Source organism: Aotus nancymaae, unplaced genomic scaffold (genome assembly GCF_030222135.1).
Source record: "Aotus nancymaae isolate 86718 unplaced genomic scaffold, 86718_ANA_hifiasm-v0.15.2.pri h1tg000008l, whole genome shotgun sequence".
In the NCBI taxonomy this organism is placed as follows: Eukaryota; Metazoa; Chordata; class Mammalia; order Primates; family Aotidae; genus Aotus; species Aotus nancymaae.
Genome location: NW_026988419.1, coordinates 61,689,942 through 61,705,924, shown reverse-complemented (window position 1 = coordinate 61,705,924; position 15,983 = coordinate 61,689,942). Strand labels below are relative to the sequence as shown.

Sequence of the window (15,983 nt, the reverse complement as noted above, 5' to 3'; positions counted from 1 at the left end):
AAATTAAATTAGCTCCTTTTTTAAAAACACATATTAAACTCGTTGCTTTAAACTGGCTTAGTCCTGTCTTCTGACATGTTACTGCTCATCTGCTCCCCTACTCTGACTCTGTCTCTCCAAATCAGTGGATAATTGGAAATCAACAAATTTAAAATTTAATGATAAGACATGAGTAAATGCAACAATTGGACTTGAAGCAGCTAAAGGAGGAAAACAATCTGATGCTTCAAGTAGCCAGCACTTCAGAGTTCTTGGATCTAGCATATCTTTCTAACAGCAGTTATGATGGTGATAATGGTCATGATAATGATAATGTCTGCTAGCACCTTATGATCTGTAGAGCACTTTCACATGTTATCTATTTGAGTTTTATTCAGCTTTACACTATAGCTAGAACAGATATTATCCTCACTTTCACTAATGAAGAAACTGAATCTCAGAGATGAAACGACCTGCTAATAATGAAATGACAATGCTGAGCGACTCACATGGACAGAAGTCCAGATATAAAAACACAGACCTTGAGTTTCTAAATTCCATATGCTTCCCTCATAACACACAGCCTCCTCCTCCTCCCATAATAGCTTCTCATAGTGCATTTTGAACTTCTTTGTGGTTGAAATTCAGCTTCCATGCCTTTTAGCTTCTCGCATTTTAGTCCTGGATGTCTCTAAAGTTCCTGTACTCCATTAAGCAACAGAGTTAAACAGGCCCTGAGTGGGGCCCATTCAGTCTGTAACGAAGACAAAATTGGATCCAAACTCAAGATGGTCAGCTGGTCCCAAAGGACACAGGACTGCAAAGAGGAATTCATTTCAGGCAGATACCCAGTGAGGTCTAAAGAGAAGAGGAAGTAAATATGGGAGGGGAGAAAGGTAGCAGATACATTTCAAATTGAGTAAAAATTTACTAACTAATCATAAGGCATTTCATACTGGGCACACAAGGACAGATGGTTAGTACAGAAATAATTTAATTTGAAAAATGTAAGTTTAGAGGAAAAATATTGGATTTACTTAATTATCAACAGTTCCCTGTTAACATGAACACACCACATATATATTTTAATGCTTTCCCATCTGTGTGTCTAAAAGAGCTTATGGGTAAAATCTATCGGAAAAAAGAGATTTCCAACTCCCAGCTCACTAAACACCATAGGGTGGCATTTTTAGGAGCCCATCCCCCCACCTTACTCCATCATCTGTCAGACAGTAACTTCACAAGAGTTTTAGAAAATGTTTAAAATGAAAAGACTCATTTAAAGGCCACTGACGAATTCTCTGATAAAGCACACCAAGTAGTCTGTCAGTACAGATCCTTATAAGTACAATTTAAAAAACTACAAACGTGTTGGAATAATACCATTTCTAATAACAAAATGTTAGCGCTTTATAATATTAACACAGGCTACCTCATTTAAGCCCTGGTGACAACTGATTATCCATCTTATTTTCCTTGTTAGAGAAGAAAAAGAAACAGCTCATATAGCAACTAACTAGCAGATCCAAGACCTGAACCTAATGTCCTTCCCCACAGTGCAGGCTTCTTCCTTCTATCCAAGGAAGTGCTAAAACTTCTAGCCCAGTCCATGGCATTATGTTGACTTCAGGTTAAAATTGTGGAATAGAAAATAGAATAAAACATTTTTGCATATGCTAAAATGGCATCTGTCTTAAATATATCGAATATTGGCATTAAATAGGAAAGGATTCAACCAATGTGGAAATTGCAAAAAGCATTCACCTTATGCATTAGAGAGCTCGGTAAGAGCCTCATCAAGCCACTCTTATTTCTACACAATTATAACATTCATGGTTGTCTGAGTCCCAAGAGCACAGCATATTAGAAATAAGAAAAACAACCAAAGAAAGTACTAAAAGCTGGCTATGGAGCTTAGCAAGAATTGAAAGTTGACCATTAATAAATGTAAGACAGAAGAACTCAAAAATCAGAGTAGTTGGAAGCGTGACAACTGCACACACCTACACAAGTGTGGGCAGTATTTCTGTGTTTTGCACAAGACAGTAATTACTGCTTATGACAATGTTCCTGAGTTAAAATGGAGATACTCATTATATTGTTTCAGGAAATAGAATCCATTTTTAAAAGATAATTCACAAAGTTGGTTAAATAAGAAACACTCAGTGTTTAAAGGGGTATTCAAAAAACTTGACCAAGTAGAATTACATGTCTTGAAAGTTCTAGACAACAATCGCTAAGAGTGAACAACAAATGATGTGCCACTCCTGCTGTTAAAGCTTCACATCCACTATCTCTTGAACCCTAGCAACCAACCTGTAAGGTAGATTCATTTTGGTATCTCCATTTTACAGAGGAGGAAACTGAGGCACAAAGACATTAAAGAACTTGCCAAGTTGCTAGCTAGTGAGTGGAAATGCCAGGATTTGAACATAAGCTATTAACTCCAAAGCCTAAACACTGAACCAGCTGGCCATAGTACCAGTTTAACTGTACCAATTTTTTAATTGTACCGGTTTTTAGTTGTCATGCTTCTATACCTCTCCCTTATATCCAACCACAGGAAAGCCTCAGTTTTCATAAGTTCACTTATAAGACAGTTGTTCAGAATCTAGATTTTTTTATCCTTTATTCAACAGTCATTTCTTGAGCATTGCCTGTGTGTCAGACACTGTATTGAGTGCTGGGAATACAGAAATGAACAAATACAGAATAAAGAGGAAGATTGACATGTAAACAACAAATTACTATGCAATGTGCACTTATAGAAGGTCAGGAAGGTGTCAGAGAAATGCAATGCTATGCCTGCTGGTTAGAAGCCTAGGGAAGCACGTTTTACAGAGAGCGAGCTCTACTGAATCTAATGACAGCTCTGAGCCCTAGGCCTCCTCAGCTGAGTCCACCAGAGCTCTGGGGCATCAGGGAAGTGAAGTGGACAGTGGTAACACCATTTTATGTTGATCCATCTTTAATGATGGGCTCTTTGGCTCCAGTCAGCAAGTGGGCGTGTGATTCCCCACCCCTTCAGTCCAGTCTGCTGGTAAGTCACTGTCTCAGCCAGCTGTGTGTGATGGCCTCCTCATCTGCAGGCTATGCAGGTATGCTTCCCAAAAAGTGCATGGGAAAAAAGCCTGTCATGCTCCATTATATAAATGGACCAACCACGACCAAAATAAAAAGGAAACACTTTTGTCGTCCCACCCGCCTTTGGTTTCCTGAACAGTCTCTTTGGGAGGCAATTCAGAGTATTTTTCCCAGAAAACTAAGTTGTAACTTTCCTATTTTTATATATGTTTAACGAATTATACAAATAATCCATTTTTTTTTTAGACAGGGTCTCACTCTGTCACCCAGCCTGGAGTACAGTGGCATGATCATGGCTCACTGAGCCTTAACCTTCCAGGTTCAAGCGATTGTCCCACCTCAGCCTCCTGAGTAGCTTGGACTACCGGTGTGCACCACCAAATCTGGTTAATTTTTTGTATGTTTTTGTAGAGATGGGGTCTTGCCGTGTTGCCCAAGCTGGTATCAAACTCCTGGACTCAAGTGATCCGCTCATCTCAGCCTCCCAAAGTAATTCATTCTTATTGTAATAGAGAGGTAATAAAATATCAAAGGTCAAAAGTATGTCGAGTAAAAAATTAAAAGTCCCACTGTGTCACTTCACCCCAATTCCTCTCTTTGCTCCACTGTTAAAAGTTTGGCATATAGTATTGAATGACTTTATTTGTGCATTTATGTACATATCTAAGTATACATACAGAGCTATGGCTTTGGGTTTATTTTTTAAATAAACGGAATCATAATCACATGTATTGTCCCTGCAGCTTCTTGCCTGGGCATTAGCGATATGCCCTGGAGATCTTTCCATAACAGTAGATACAGAGCTCCCTCAGTTTTTTAAACAGCTTATAGTATTTCAAGTTAAGCATGAATTACGATTTACTTAACTAGTCCTTTAGTGATGGACATTTAGCATGTTTCCAGCAGTTTGCTATAGCAAACAATACTACAAAAAAAGGCCCTTATATAATATCTCTATGAACATGTGCAAGCATTTCCAAAGGATAATTATCCAGACTTACAAGAATTTGGCCAAATGGTGTGTGCATTTAAAATTTTGATAAATATTGCCTGTCTACTGCAAAATGTAACTAGTATTTGCAGTCCCACCTGCCGAGTACGAGAGCACCTGTTTCCCCACCGTTTCCCCACCACTGCATATTTATGGACTACTTCCATCACTGCCCATCCGGTGGGTGAGAAAGCATGTCTAATTGTTGTCTCCGCTTATGTTTTTGTGACTACTAGTGATATTTACATATTTATTGACCAAAACAAGAAATATATTTCTTTCTTTGTGAATCTCCTACACATATTATTGTCCATTTTTTCTAGCTAGTGGCCTTTCCTTGTTGATCAACAAATTAATTGAGTTCTTTACTTTAGCAGGGATTGTAATATATAAGATTTCTCATCCAGGTGTTGTTTCCAAATCCATCTATCTACTTCACCTGCCTTCATTCTCTAGAAGAATAATGTTCTGATAGCTCTCAGTGAAATATGCTGGTCCTTTCCTGAGCTTTCTTCCCCACAATTGTTAACAAACTTGGATTTTTATTTTTAAACAGGAATAACTACAGAAATAACCACACACCGCAATCTGGGCAGCTGCCATCTGACCCAAGCTGTAGTTATAGTCCTTCCTAGAAACGAACAGATTAGAAATGGGACTCTCAAAGAGAATCCTTCTGGATATACCTCACATGGACATCAGAATATTTTGACGTAAAGTACAAGGTGAGAATGTGAATGGGTCCATCAACAATTGGGTGAGTGGGAAAAAGAGAGAAGAGATTGACTAGGGGAGGAAACCTCATCAACAGGAAAGGAGGTAAGAAGGACCTAGACAGGAATGATGGAGGAAAAATGGCCACAGCATCACTGCCCCCATCTCTAGTTCTGTTTTACCACCTCTCTAACCTTATGCTGTTTTTCACACCAGGTGGGTGTAGAATTAATTCATTCGAAGTGCAGATTCTAATGCAAAGAGCACAACTTAAGTAATTTGTTCTAACAGATTCAAAGCCTGACTCCCACAGTAAATTAGTAAGGCTGGCTGAGTCACAGAGGGGTCACAGACAAAGTTTCTTAGAGCTTATTTGCCTCTATTCTTAGCAACCATCTTAGAGTGAAAGAACAAAACATATTGAAGATCTATTCACATTGTAGACTCCCAGTATGTTTGAAATTTTACAACACCGTCTTTCCAATAGCTGGGAGATTCACTGCTTTCCCAAGGTATGGAGAAGATAGAAGGTCCCTCATCTGTAATGCTCTCCAGGGGCTTCAGGATAGCAATGAAGACAGAACTGCAGGCCAGCACTTGGCTGGGTGCTTTCCAGAGTACAGGCAGCAAGGGCAGAAGAGAGAAGTCTTTCATATGAGAGGGGGGTCTAGAGCATGCGAAGGACTTGGGTTCTGGCTGGTACCACAGCCCAGCAAGGTGAGAAAAGCAAGATTTAGTTCCAGCAGGGAACAGCTCATCATCCAGGTCTTGAACTGAACTTTAAACTCATTTCTGTTTTTTTTTCTTGTTTATACTTTAAGTTCTGGGGTACATGTGCAGAGCGTGCAGGTTTGTTACATAGGTATACATGTGCCACAGTGGTTTGCTGCACCCATCAACTTTTCATCTACATTGGGTATTTCTCCTAATGCTATCCTTCCCCTAGCCCCCCACCCACTGACAGGCCCCAGTGTGTGATATTCCCCTCCCTGTGTCCGTGTGTTCTCATTGTTCAACACCCGCTTATGAGTGAGAATATGTGATGTTTGGTTTTCCATTCCTGTATTAGTTTGCTGAGAATGATGGTTTCCAACTTCATCCATGTCCCTGTAAAGGACATGAACTCATCCTTTTTTATGGCTGCGTTGTATTCCACTGTGTATATGTGCCACATTTTCTTTATCTAGTCTATCATTGATGGACATTTGGGTTGGTTCTAAGTCTTTGCTATTGTGAACAGTGCTGCAATAAACATACGTCTGCATGTGTCTTTATAGTAGAATGACTTACAATCCTTTAGGTATATACCCAGTAATGGGATTGCTGGGTCAAATGGTATTTCTGGTTCCAGATCCTTGAGGAATTACCACACTGTCTTCCACAAAGGTTGAACTAATTTACACTCCCACCAACAGTGTGAAAGCATTCCTATTTCTCCACATCCTCTCCAGCATCTGTTGTTTCCCGACTTTTTAATGATCACCATTCTAACTGGTGTGAGATGGTATCTCACTGTGGTTTTGATTGGCATGTCTCTAATGACCAGTAATGATGAGCTGCTTTTTTTCATATGTTTGTTGGCTGCATAAATGTCTTCTTTTGAGAAGTGTCTATTCATATCCTTTGCCCACTTTTTGATGGAGTTTGTTTTTTTCTTGTAAATTTGTTTAAGTTCTTTGTAGATTCTGGATATTAGCCCTTAGTCAGATGGATAGATTGCAAAAAATTTCTCCCATTCTGTAGGTTGCCTGCTGACTCTGATGATAGTTTCTTTTGCTGCACAGAAGCTCTTTAGTTTAATTAGATGCAATTTGTCAATTTTGGCTTTTGTTGCCATTGCCTTTGGTGTTTTAGTCATGAAGTCTTTGCCTGTGCCTATGTCCTGATAAACTCATTTCTTTAAAGTCAATGGCAACAACAAGAAAATCCTTATCTAAATAATTGCATTTGTACATATCTCTAGCTTGTGCTAAATGATTATGAGCTACTGTTGAATTAGGAAAGATGGTAGCAGCTGAAGGGCCAAGGAGGAAAGATCTGGAGTGGCTCTTTGATCCTTTGGAAGATACATAAAGACTACGCCAAGGCTGTAATATGGATGACAGTTAAAATGTGATGGCTTTCAAAGTATTCTCTGATAAATTACCTTCCATTTTATTATAATTTTAAATGTACATATATACATATACATAGTAGCATCCCTCTGAACAAGGTTCCCTGAGAAACAAGAATATTTCCAGACAAGAGGTAAAACCAGATGAATCTTGAGAAAGGTTCTTAGGAGTCCCCCAATGCCTAGTCTTGAATATCAGCCATCTCTGCATTGTCCAGCTGTATTGAGGATGCAATCATAGACACATTGTATTCACTGTGAGAAAATTAGTGGTCTTTATATTCAATGATTTACACTTTGTCCTCCAAAGTCACATCTTCAATTGAGGAGTCTGATTCCCTCTCCTAAGCTGGTGGTGTGTTATAACAATCAATTGCATTTGACTAATGCACCCAAGTAAGGGGTATTCAATAAACAGTTCCTGTCAGTCTGAACTGTTCATAGACATAGAGAGCCCCAAGTGAGAGGGGGGTTTTAACACCACTGCTGCTTGTGAAGCTGGAAGGAAAAGCAGAACTCTGCTTGTATTAGTCCATTCTCACATTGCTATAAAGAACTATCTGAGACTGGGTAATTTATGAAGAAAAGAAGTTTAATAGACTCACAGTTCCATAGGCTGTACAGGCAGCATGGTGGGAAACAGGCATGTCTTACCATGGTGGAGCAGGACAGAGAGAGAGGGAGCGAGGGGGGAAGTGCCACACATTTTGAAACCATCAGATCTCATGAGAACTCACTCACCATCATGAGAAGAACAAGGGAAAAGTCCGTCCCCAAGATCCAATCACCTCCCACCAGGCCCTTCCCCCAACAAGTGGGGATTACAATTCAACATGAGATTTGGGTGGAAACACAGGGCCTAACCATATCAGTGTTCAACTTTTTATTCTGTCAGATTTCAACAACACAACATCTAACTATCTTGGGCTTGGCAACTAGCAGACTACCCAGCTGGATTGAAGAATGCCTTATTCTAAAAGTTGTACATTTTGAAAATAGCCATAACAATGCTACAAAGATTATTCACTAGGAGTCAGTCATATATTTTAAAAAGGAATAATAGTACAGCACAGATAAGCCTCTGAAGAGTCTTGTTAACCAGTGATAAAAGAACTAGGAAAGAACCATTAACCAATAAATGCATTTGATAGAAACAGCAAGGCTGGAACAATATAATATACACCTTAAAGAAAAATACCTCCAGAGAATAAAGCAAATCTGGAAACTGAAGTATGATTTAGAAACTAAATATAGGTATTTCAATTATCCAGTTTTTTCAGAAAGTGGGTTTGTTTTTAGATGTGCTGTTATCTCTTAATCCCACATTAAAGGCAGGTGATGCGTCATGGGAAGGATGCTGGACCTGGCCTCAGACTTGAAGCTGAGCACAGCTACTTCCTTGCTGTGTGACTCCAAGCAAGTTGGCTAACTTCTCTGAGCCTTGCTTTTGTTATTCACAAAATTAGAAATAGAAAAATAACCAACTGTCACCCAGCACTACTGGGAGGATTAAATAACCATGTAAAAGTGAATTGTAAAGTGTCTTGAATATAACAGTTTCTTAATGCATTTTTTTTTTTTAATCTGAAGGACTTGCCCTAGTTTAACATATACTTCCTTTGGCTAGTCATTTGCTTATTTCAATAATGTTGTCATCTCAAAATACTGTTGTAACTCTTTTAGAATTATCTTCAGTGCAAAAAAAAAAAAGTCTGCTTTTCTTGGTCAAAATATATAATATCCCTTTTAGTGAGGTCTAGGAAATGGGAACCTTATTTCCATTTTGCAATTGGAGGCCCTGGCAAAGAGGTTAAGTGATTTACTCAAGGATATAAAATGTGTCAGAGGCTGAAATAAATCATCGAGATTTTGTGCCTTGCCCTCCACTACCCTCCATCTAACCTGGAGCTCTGTGAGGCATTTCTGTGAGCTCTTGAAAGGAAATCTCCTGTGATTGTCACATATCCCTTGAATCAGCTCTCTCACAGCAGAAAGCATGCCGATACCAATCAAAACACTCTGCCAAGGGCCTCCACACCTCAAAAATCAGTGCAAGTCTGAGGCAGGTTAATTCAAAAGTTTTCCCTTTGAGCAACACACTAAATCCATTCTGAATTCACCCGAACAAGAAAGCCTCATGCCTCTAGTTCCTGCCTGATTAGTAGGATTTTAGATATGATACAGTCTAGTTTGATAATGATGGAACCCTATGGGGAGAAGACACTGCCTCTTTTTTCCCCCTACAAAATATGTGTCTCTGAATTAAAAGCAGTGAAACACTGGAAAAGCCACATTTAAGTAGGCTGTCTGAGTCTCAAGGCAAGAAAATGCTGTTTATTTTTCTTAATTCTAATAGAAATAAATATACACATTGTATACCAAAATTCAGAATTGAGTTAAAGGTGCTATACCTCTTTTCAAAACATTTCAAAAGTTTTAATCAAAACCAAAATATTCCCAAGCTGCTGATTCTCACCATAGAAAATCTATGGATTTTCTATGCTGAAAATCCATAGTCCGTATTTGGTTATATGGCTCTGCATAGGAATTTTGATAAATTTAAATCTCAATTTATAGATAGGACAAAATTATAAAGTCATATTTGAAATCGTAGACAAGCATAAAGATAAATAATCTCACCTGGCTATATCCATGCACACAGCAGCATATTTCTGGTGATATTCATGGTCAAACTGAAACATTCCACCATGACTGAAGCCATTACCACCTATAATTAATTACACGGCTTCCAGAACTTTGTTACTGAAGCCATAGCCCCAGTCTGGGGCTTATCGGCAAGGCTGTGGCTTCTCAAAACCAGGAATAGGAAAACAAATCCTGATATAAACTGACACAGGTCGCAGCTACTTAAGAGGGATAAAAAGCTTAAAGATTGAGCTGGCATTTTTTCCCTTTCTCATGAAGCAGAAAGGTCTCTGCAAGTTTAACTGGGTCCTCATTCAAAAAAGACATGATGGATAGCTTCTCAAAACTGGGAACTGGCCTGCCAAAATATGTATCATAGATAGAATAGAATAGAACAGAATAGAATTACATAGATTGATTCACTGATCGATCATATGCATATATATGTAATACAGCATAGTGTACTGGGTCATGTTGTGAAACATATTCCTACTGTAGGTTACAATAAAAGAGGCTTGAAAAGCAGGGCAACAGGGACACCCTATCTCCCCCTAACTAGGTAAGCTGCAGGCAAAAGTAGCAGTATCCACACAGTGATAACAGCAGAGGGAAGTGAGATAATAGAAAGGCAGTGGGACCCAGGAATGAAGAGATGACTCAGGGGTGCTGCAGCACACCCAGGTTACCGGTTTGCCAAGATAGCTACTAGTTTGAACTGCACATTCCCCAGGAGTGGAGTTCACCCATAGGATGTCCCCAGCTATTAAGTACCCATGATTTCCAGTACATTTATCTCCATGAAGGGTGTCAATAATGGTATTGCAGCCCATATGAAAAGATATTTCACCTCTACATTTTATATTTCACCTTGAGCTCAGATTTCTGGACTTCCTTTTAGATATGATATACAATCTCTGCCCTCCAAATGCCCATATCAGACAGAGCAGATAAATAAATAAGTACACATTCAATAACAGAAATATATTAAGGCTGAACATATGAAATCACCATTTTTGTAGGTCAAAAGCAGGGACAAATATCAGCAATTTTGTATGGTTCAGCATAACAGAAATCTCAAAATGCAGTGAGGGGCTGGATGGCTCAGAGGCTGAGCAGACAAACACCCCAGCCCATATCCCATACACAGCTACATGGGTGAAACATCTAAATATCAGAAACCAATTTTCCATCTGTGGTTCTCAAGACACCAAATTTACCATTAACTCTATGCAAGATGTTGGACTTTCTGTGCTTTCTAATATATGGGCCTAAAATTACCCACAGGGAAAGGGCTTTCAGAAAAAAGATTTATCAATATTTTAATTTCAGATGTTCAAAATTATTCCTTAAAAGGTACATATTAACTTAAAAAAAAAACCCAAGTGCCTACTATTAATCAAGAACACAATAAGAATTAATCAAGGGTTCCAGTTTGCTCTTTTTTTTTCATGATAAACCTTCTATTTTAATAGAGTTGGATTGCTTATGAAGGACTTTCCTGTGTTATCTCATTGAGGTCCCCTAATAACCCCATGAGGTAAGGATTAGTCTTCACATTTTACAGATAGAGAAATGAATCATTCTAGAGATTCAGTTAGAATGGGGGGAAATTCAGTTTTGTTCTTTAATGTAAACTTTGTTTTCAGATTAAATTCTAGTTGGCTCCAGATACCAAAACTACAAACACCTATTGAGAACCTACAAGATGCCAGGCCCATTTTGGGAGGCCAAGGCGGGAGGATCGCTTGAGTCCAGGAATTTGAGGCCCGCCTGGGCAACATGGCAGAACCCAATCTCTACTTAAAAATAAATAAATAGAGGACTTCTGCCCAGATGGCTGAATAAAAACAGCTCAACAATGCCTCTGCAGGCAGAGTGTGACTAGAATCCCTCCTTGCTGGGGAGAGTATCTCTGAAAAAATGAGGCAGCCTGTCAGAGACTTATAAGTAAAACCACACCTTCCTGAGACAAAGCACCTGGGAAAAGGAGTGGTTTTGAGTTCTGCTGCAGCAGACTTACATGCCCCTGCCCAGAAGCTCTAAAGGAAGCAACAGAGCTCACAGAACAGCACTTGAGCTCTGACAAGGGACCCACTGCCTCCTCAAGTGGCTCCCTGACCCCTGTATATCCAAAGAATCACCTCATACAGGAGAGCTCTGGCTGACATCCGGCAGGTATCCTTCCAGGATGAAGCTACCAGAGGAAGGAACAGGCAGCAGTCCTTGCTGTTCTGCAACCCCTGCAGGTGATTTCCAGGCAAGCAGGGTCCAGAGTGGACCTCCAGCAGTCCTACAGCAATGGGGCCTGACTGTTAAAAGTAAAACTAAAAAACAGAAAGAAACAACCTCAACATCCACAAAAAGGACTACCACTCAGAGACCCCATCCGAAAGTCACCAACCTCAAAGACTAAAGGCAGATAAATTCATAAAGATGGGCAGAAACCAGCGCAAAAAAGGATGAAAACACCAAAAACCAGAATGCCTCTCCTCCTCCAAGGGATCACAACTCGTCACTAGCAAGGGAACAAAACTGGATGGAGAATGAGTTTGACGAACTGACAGAAGCAGGCTTCAGAAGGTGGATAATCACAAGCTTCTCTGAGCTAATGGAGCATGTTGTAGCCCCACATGAAGAAACTAGGAACCTAGAAAAAAGGTTAGACAAAATGCTAACTAGAATAACCAGCTTAGAGAAGAATAAACGACTTGATGGATCTGAAAAACATAGCACAAGAACTTCGCGAAGCATACACAAGTTTCAAAAGCCAAATTGATCTAGCAGAAGAAAGGATATCAGAGATTGAAGATCAACTCAATGAAATAAAATGAGAAGGCAAGAATAGAGAAAAAAGAGTGAAAAAAGTGAACAAAGCCTCCAAGAAATATGGGATTATGTGAAAAGACCTACTCTACATTTGATCAGTGTACCTGAATGTGACGAAGAGAATGAATCCAAGCTGGAAAACATTCTTCAGCATATTATCCTGGAGAACTTCCCCAACCTAGCAAGGCAGGCCAACATTCAAATCCAGGAAATATGGAGAGCACCACAAAGATATTCCTCAAGAAGAACAATTCCAAGGCACATAATCGTCAGATTCACCAGGGTTGAAATGAAAGAAAAAATGCTAAGAGTAGCCAGAGAGAAAGGTCGGGTTACCCACAAAGGGAAGCCCATCAGACTCACAGGTGATCTCTCGGCAGAAACCCTACAAGCCAGAAGAGACTGGGGGCCAATATTCAACATCCTTAAACAAAAGAACTTTCAACCCAGAATTTCATATCCAGCCAGACTAAGTTCCATAAGTGAAGGAGAAATAAAATCCTTTATGGACAAGCAATTGCTGAGAGATTTCATCACCACCAGGCCTGCTTTACAAGAGCTCCTGAAGGAAGCACTAAACATGGAAAGGAACAACCAGTACCAACCACTGCAAAAATATACCAAATGGTAAAGACCATCAACACAATGAAAAAACTGCATCAACTAATGGGCAAAACAACCAGCTAGTATCAAAATGGCAGGATCAAATTCACACATAACAATATTAACCTTAAATGTAAATGGCCTAACTGCCCCAATCAAAAGACACAGACTGGCAAATTGGATAAAAAGTCAAGACTGATCAGTGTGCTGTATTCAGGAGATCCATCTCACGTGCAAAGACACACATAGACTCAAAATAAAGGGATGGAGGAAGATTTACCAAGCAAATGGAGAGCAAAAAAAAAGCAGGGGTTGCAATCCTAGTCTCTGAAAAAACAGATGTTAAACCAACAAAGATCAAAAGAGACAAAGAAGGGCATTACATAATGGTAAAGGGATCAATGCAACAAGAAAAGCTAACTATATATGCACCCAATACAGGAGCACCCAGTTATACAAAGCAAGTTCTTAATGACTTACAAAGAGACTTAGACTCCCACACAATAATAGTGGGAGATTTTAACACTCCACTGTCAATATTAGACAGATCAATGAGACAGAAAATTAACAAGGATATCCAGAACTTGAACTCACATCTGGACAAGCGAACCTAATAGACATCTACAGAACTCTCCACCCCAAATCCACAGAATATACATTCTTATCAGCACCACATCGCACTTACTCTAAAACTGACCACATAACTGGAAGTAAATCACTCCCCAGCAAATGCAAAAGAACAGAAATCATAACAACCAGTCTCTAAGACCATAGTGCCATCAAATTAGAACTCAGGAATAAGAAACTCATGCAAAACCACACAACTACATGGAAACTGAACAACTTGCTCCTGAATGACTACTGGATAAATAATAAAATGAAGGCAGAAATAAAGAGGTTCTTTTAAACCAATGAGAATGAAGACACGATGTGCCAGAATCTCTGGGACACATTTAAAGCAGTTTCTAGAGGGAAATTTATAGCACTAAATGCCCACATGAGAAGTAAGGAAAGTTTCTAAAATCGACACCCTATCATCAAAATTAAAAGAACTAGAGGAGCAAGATCAAACAAATTCAAACTAGCAGAAGACAAGAAACAACTAAGATCAGAGCAGAACTGAAGGAAATGGAGACACAAAAAAATCCTTCAAAAAATCAATAAATCAAGGAGCTGGTTTTTTGAAAAGATCAACAAAATTGATAGACTGCTAGCCAGACTAATAAAAAAGAAAAGAGAGAAGAATCGAATAGATGCAATAAAAAATGATAAAGGGGATATCACTACCGATTCCACAGAAATACAAACTACCATCAGAGATTACTACAAACAACTCTATGCACATAAACCAGTAAATCTGGAAGAAATGGATAAATTCCTGGACACTTACACCTTCCCAAGACTAAACCAGGAAGTTGAATCCCTGAATAGACTGATAACAAGGTCTGAAGTTGAGGCAGCAATTCTACCAGATATTCAAAGAGGAGTTGGTACCATTCCTTCTGAAACTATTCCAAAGAATCCAAAAAGAGGGAATCCTCCCTAACTTATTTTATAAAACCAACATCACCCTGATACCAAAACCTGGCAGAGACACAACTGGAAAAGAAAATTTCAGGCCAATATCCATGATGAACATCAATGCAAAAATCTTCAATAAAATACTGGCAAACTGAATGCAACAACACATCAAAAAGATTATCCATCACAATCAAGTAGGCTTCATCCTGGGGATGCAAGGTTGGTTCAACGTATGCAAATCTATAATCATAATCTATCACATAAACAGAATCAAAGGCAAAAACCACATGATTATCTCAATAGATGCAGAGAAGGCCTTTGACAAAATTCAACAGCCCTTTAGCTAAAACTCCCAATAAACTAGGTATCGATGGAAGGTATCTCAAAATACTAAAAGCTATCTATGACAAACCCACAGTCAATATCATACTTAATGGGCAAAAACTGGAAGCATTCCTTTTGAAAACTGGCACTAGACAAGGATGCCCTCTCTCATCATTCCTATTCAACATAGTATTGGAAGTTCTAGCCAGAGCAATCAGGCAAGTAAAGGAAATAAATGATATTCAGTTAGGAAAAGAGGAAGTCAAATTGTCTCTATTTGCAGATGACATGATTGTATATTTAGAAGCCACATCATCTCAGCCCAAAATCTCCTTAAGATGATAAGCAACTTCAGCAAAGTCTCAGGATACAAAATCAATGTGCGAAAATCACAAGCATTTCTATACACCAATAACAGACAGAGAGCCAAATCATGAGTGAACTCCCATTCACAATTGCTACAAAGAGAATAAAATACCTGGGAATACAACTAACAAAAGACATGAAGGACTTCTTCAAGGACAACTACAAATCACTGCTCAAGGAAATAAGAGAGGACACAAACAGATGGAAAAACATTCTATGCTCATGGTTAGGAAGAATATCGTGAAAATGGTCATACTGCCCAAAGTAATTTACAGATTCAATGCTATCCCCATCAAGCTACCATTTACCTTCTTCACAGAACTGGAAAAAAACCACCTTAAACTTCATATGGAACCAAAAGAGAGCCTGCATAGACGAGACAATCCTAAGCAAAAAGAACAAAGCTGGAGGCATCATGCTACCTGTCTTCAAACTATACTATAAGGCTGCAGTAATCAAAACAGCATGGTACTGGTACCAAAACAGAGATATAGACCAATGGAACAGAACAAAGGCCTCGGAAGTAATGCCACATACCTACAACCATCTGATCTTTGACAAATCTGACAAAAACAAGCAATGAGGAAAGGATTCCCTGTTTAATAAATTGTGTTGGGAAAACTGGCTAACCTTGTGCAGAAAACTAAAACTGGACCCATTCCTTACACCTTATACAAAAATTAACTCCAGATAGATTAAAGATTTAAACATAAGACCTAACACCATAAAAACCCTAGAAGAAAACACAGGCAATAGTATTCAGGATATAGGCATAGGCAAGGACTTCATGACTAAAACAGCAAAAGCAATGGCAAC

General features: G+C 39.0%; 1 protein-coding gene across 10 annotated transcripts in view; it reads right to left on the bottom strand.

Moving 5' to 3' along the window:
• The window catches only part of RAPGEF4 (Rap guanine nucleotide exchange factor 4), a 368,276-nt gene that overhangs the window by 170,081 nt on the left and 182,212 nt on the right, over window positions 1–15,983 (bottom strand). Inside the window, exon 1 of one of the 10 annotated variants that reach the window (XM_012462369.2) lies at window positions 9,522–9,618. The exons of the other annotated variants lie outside the window; for them this stretch is intronic. The gene's annotated coding sequence lies outside the window, so the exon portion shown is untranslated. Of the gene's footprint in view, window positions 1–9,521; window positions 9,619–15,983 lie in introns of those variants that run through there. 10 annotated transcript variants of the gene reach the window in all.